General features: G+C 36.7%; 1 long non-coding RNA gene across 1 annotated transcript; it reads right to left on the bottom strand.

Moving 5' to 3' along the window:
- Positions 1–3148: 3148 nt before the first annotated feature.
- On the bottom strand, positions 3149–5197 carry LOC121387378. The gene is made up of 2 exons (XR_005959802.1): positions 4303–5197; positions 3149–3308 (listed from the first exon to the last, which is right to left on the bottom strand). It is a non-coding gene; the product is annotated as an uncharacterized LOC121387378 (long non-coding RNA).
- Between the last annotated feature and the right edge of the window lie 311 nt (positions 5198–5508).

Below are 5508 nucleotides of genomic sequence, written 5' to 3' on the forward strand. Positions count from 1 at the left end.
AGGCTTTCCTCGGTGGGTGGACTTTGAACCGAGAATGAAGTTACAGGTAGCCCGTGCAAGGATAGCATTGCGCATATCCGGCAAGGGAGAGAATTCTGCAGTGTGTAGGTATGACTCAGGTTGAATAGCATATTTGTTGTGCTAGCACTAGGTAAGTATGAATAATAATGAAAATTAGAAACAAATTTTCTAATTACAGTCAAACCTGCTCCATCTACTACCTGTATTATACAGCTACCTGTTTTATGTGGCCATTGTATTCTCCCAAATCTATTATTGGATAAACTGACCTGTAATAAGCGGCCAACTGTCTTAAAGGGTCACATGCTAAATATCCCTTTGTCATTAACACAGGTTGTACTGTATATGAATGTAACCCCCACCCTGTAGCCTTCCCGTAACACACACCTTTCTCTTGCCTCCTATTGATTCCATCCAGATTATTTTACTGATCTAACTCAGGGTTCTGCCCAGGAGTTCTTGAGTGGTTGCAAGTTTTTCCCCACAGGATTTGGCAGCAAAAGGCGGATGTGGCAGGTGTCTGAGTCTGGGGGCCAGGATTTTTTTTAATGCAGACCCTCAATAATCACCAAGGACCCTATGATAAAATCTTGAATTTTTTCATTTTTAATGTAACCTGATCTTGTATAACACATAATATGATATGAACCTGCTTATAAATAATAATATGTTTGTTTGTTTTATGTTGTGTGCTGATAGTTTGTTATGATTCACTGCTGAATGAAATAAAAAAAGATTTAATTTGTGATGCATTTGTTTATTTTGCTATAATAAGCCTATTGATAATCTATTCATTCCAAAGACAAGGGGACAGTGAAGATAGATAATGTTGCAATGGTCAGCAAGGCAGGGAAATCACAATTCACAATGAATTTTCTGGATCCGTCACTGGTTAATATATATTTTAGCTGTCAATCCAGACACATACATTTTATTCAAAGTTTGAAACCATTAGTTAACTGTTTTATCAATGAAAAGTATTTAATGTAAGAATGATTCTGTTATTATGTAAATTATTATTTCACAGGCATCGCCGTATTCTTTGCAAGAAAACCTCCACCAATGTCTTTAAAGCACCGTAGCAAACGCATTAAAGCCGCACGCCCTAGTTCCAATGGAGTGAAAAAGCAGGTTTTATATCGATAAATACCATGGGAATCCCATGTTCCAATTGCTTGAAATAATTTTGAAAGTTGGTATTCTGATGTCACCGGTAGATGTTGCTCGAAGCACAACAATGCCTACGTAACGACAAATTTCACAGAGTGTGCACAGACTTGGGGTGCGTTCCTTTCACCTCTCCTGGCCATGTTCCAACTGTTCTGTCCTGGTTGTATCCCCTCTCCAGATAATGTAAGACTTAGCAAAATTATTGGTTTTAAGGGTTTGTAACGTTTGTATTGAGATACTTACTTGTCTGAACTTTATTGTTACTGAAAATTTTCACGAACTGTGAAGAAAAATCTCACAAATGAACAACAAGCAAACAACAAATCGGATGTTGATTGCGCGAACCGTGCACGAGAAAACAAACCGAACCAAAATGATAACGATCACGTGGTATACCAACGTCTATGACATTGAAATGGGAATATCCCCTCTAAAAATTGATTAGACCTTGTCTGCTCAACGGTTTTTTCTCAGAGGCCCGTGGCATTTTATGAAATACGAAAAATGCATTTTGTGGTATTACAAACACCAGGATTACCAAAAAACACTTCAGGTGAATGGAAATGTATATTCTAAATAATAAACGGTAAGTAAAGTGCAATTTTATTTGTGAAAAAATGGGTTTAATAGCGAAAAACAACAGCGTAATGGTTAACAACTAGGGCGTGTCCCTTTAATTAAATTTACAAACTGCACAATAATTATGACTAACTCCTATTACGAGATATGCTCAACCAAATACATGTATTAAAACAATAAAGAAAAAAAATAAAAAATAAAAAAAAGAAACTAGATCTATAGATCAAACTAAAATCTCGCGGCTTGTTAACTATTATCTGATATTCGTATGCAGACCACGGTTTCGACAAATCTAAATCTAGACAACAAACACGCTACATCAGTCAGACTGGTTTTTACACTAAGTTACGTTAAACGTTTTGATAAGGTTGGGAACCAGTTAAACCGCTTGGCTATTTTCGTTTTGAACTTGGTAATCGTTAGGTTTTTATGAATTAAAATAATAATAATATAACATCGATTGACATCGGAAATTTTCCGTCAACCATGACACACACAGATTTTATTTGGGAGTATTTTAGGTAAATATTGTGTCAAATACGCAGGATTTCTGTGTCATGTGGATGAAGCGCACCAGTCGAGCAGACGACAGACGATAGGTCTCAGTGGTGGGCTCAATTCCAAGTAGGCCAGCTAGCTATGAGATTTCAGCCTCATAAATTGAACAAAATGCCATTCATTTTAATTAAGACACTACTTATATTCCCATGGGATTGTTCTCACCTAAAGAACTTGTCTAGCGGGCCTATGCCCGCTTTTTTCATGATCGTTTCATGTCATTTTATATCATCTGGATCAGCACATGCGCATGGAATAGCAGGTGATTGCAGCCGTCTGAGATACTATAGTAAATGTAACGCACGTGGCATAGCCGGTTATGACGCGTGTTTGTTTAAAGTTGCGGAAAGTACATCACGATTGTTTTAAACTGTTTCATGGTGAAAATAAAGAATTATTTAATGTCTGGTGATAAAAGTAGTGGTGGTCGGAAAAAGCACTTCTTGAGCTTAGTGGTGGTCGGGCATGTCTGAGTGCTGGCAAGGCCGACCAGTGCCGACCAGCGCGGGCAGAACGCTGCTAACTGCTCATGCCTCCACATCCCAGTCCTTGTCTCTCTAACCATGACATGTGCTTGTCTGTTGTCACCATTCATATCAGGACCATCTAAACCATATTCCCATGTATCGGCCACTGTTAGTTCAGACCAGCTTTATTGATGCCAGACAAAGAGGAAGCAAGGTGTGTCGAGGGATGTACAAAACCCTTTTATTTCACTACAAGTTTTGCTGTAGGCTTACTATGACTACCTTTAAGAAGTACCTGTAACCATCTAAACCAAATTCCCATGTACAATTCAGAGTCAAGAGGAAGAAGAGAGTCCAAACAATAATAAGTTTATTTTGTTTAACAATACCACTAGCTCACATTGATTTATTCATTATCGGCTATTGGATGTCAAACATTTGCTAACAATCTGGTACTTCAACCTTGAAATAATCATCTTCACCCTCACTGGAAGACATCTTCTCAACACTGGGCTGCAATTTAGATGCACTTATTTCTGTCACATTATAGAGTTTCAAGGAAAGTTACACATTGGTGTTATTGTGAATACATGGAATAGAGCTAACCAACTAGTGAGCAACTGAAGTATATTTTTGATATATATGAGGATAGGATGAAAAGTTTTGAGTCTACCTATGATGAACTTGTTCAACTCTCGTGGTGAAGCAAGGTACTATTTGTAAAGTGAAGTCTCTTATCTCTAACTTTATGAGACAGAAATGTTTAACAGAAAGGAGATATGATTTCTCTATTAAAATTGTTTTAGAAAGCTATTTAAAAAACCTCATTTTAACCCAATATTATTTTAGCATTTTACTATTTCTATATCTTTATTTCTATGTAGTGTTTTGTTAAATTATCTCTGACAAATAACGTGAAATCGTAATTAACAAAACATGTCACAAGTGGTGGTGAGGGGTGAGGTGGGAGTTGGGTGTGAGTTGGGCAGGAGGGGGCACTTTCATCTCTAACTCTTTAGATAATGCAAATTCATCTATTACCCGTGCCTGCAGTTGCAGATATTTCCCAACGCCTTCAAGGTCAACAGTTAGGTCTACTAGTATTTATATTTTAAAAATAGATGAGCTTGTATTTTTGGTGAACTGATTAGATTACAAATAATTTGTACATGTTTGGGTTTTTTACAATTCCACCAAGCAGTGTAATTATATTAATAATTTAGAATCCATAACAAAATAGTAATAAACAGTACCACCGTTTACAATCAATTGACAATATTATTTTAGCACAATACATTAACAAGTGATTTATGAACAAGGTTTTATTAACCAAATTAAACGGAGTTTTAAGTACCGTATTTGTTGTATTCATTCGTTCGACATATGTAGAGGCACTGTTTCAGATTTTTCCTTTAGTTTTCAGGGTGTTGGGTTTTTTTAAATCGGGAGGGGGGGGGGGGGGGGAGGGCTTCCAGGAAAGGGAAATCTTGCCTGAATATTTATTTACCTTTTCCTTATGTTAATATCCTTCTTTCAAGTGTGATATATCCAGATTATTTTTGCCAAGTCCATATTCGAAGCTCTTTTGTTTAACTTCATTGTTTACCTTCACATGGTATTCAGTATCACTGGCAGAATCCACGGCGTAAGTAGCAGATACCACTGGAAGGTTTAGTTTCGCATATTTTTGGAATGTAGATTAGTTATCTTTGTCAAACATATTTGTTACCTTACCTGGTTACATGAATTGTTGAATTTCGAAATCTTTGTTAATTAATGTTTTTGATATAAAAAAAAAGCCCTCTTATCTTCATTACAACCTTTAAATTTAGTCCAATGGGATTTAAACATATATTACCATACAATTTGGATCACCTATAAATTCACATGCTATAATATTAAGCAATTACATGTTTATTACAGTCAAACCTGCTCCATCTACTACCTGTATTATACAGCTACCTGTTTTATGTGGCCATTGTATTCTCCCAAATCTATTATTGGATAAACTGACCTGTAATAAGCGGCCACCTGTCTTAAGGGTCACATGCTAAATATCCCTTTGTCATTAACACAGGTTGTACTGTATATGAATGTAACCCCCACCCCGTAGCCTTCCCGTAACACACACCTTTCTCTTGCCTCCTATTGATTCCATCCAGATTATTTTACTGATCTAACTCAGGGTTCTGCCCAGGATTTCTTGAGTGGTGGCAAGTTTTTCCCCACAGGATTTGGCAGCAAAAGGCGGATGTGGCAGGTGTCCGAGTCTGGGGGCCAGGATTTTTTTTAATGCAGACCCTCAGATGCAATCTGAGCAACTTGTAAGGACCCTAATACAGTTTAAAATCTTGTGAATTTTTTCAGATTTTTAATGTAATTCCCCCCCCCCCCCCCCTCTGATCCTTGTAATAACACCATATGATATGATATATGAACCTGCTTATAAATAATAATATGTTTGTTTGTTTTATGTTGTGTGCTGATAGTTTGTTATGATTCACTGCTGAATGAAATAAAAAAAGATATAATTTGTGATGCATTTGTTTATTTTGCTATAATAAGCCTATTGATAATCTATTCATTCCAAAGACAAGGGGACAGTGAAGATAGATAATGTTGCAATGGTCAGCAAGGCAGGGAAATCACAATTCACAATGAATTTTCTGGATCCGTCACTGGTTAATATATATTTTAGCTGTCAATCCAGACA

The sequence above is a fragment of the Gigantopelta aegis genome, chromosome 13, assembly GCF_016097555.1.
Source record: "Gigantopelta aegis isolate Gae_Host chromosome 13, Gae_host_genome, whole genome shotgun sequence".
NCBI classification, from domain to species: domain Eukaryota; kingdom Metazoa; phylum Mollusca; class Gastropoda; order Neomphalida; family Peltospiridae; genus Gigantopelta; species Gigantopelta aegis.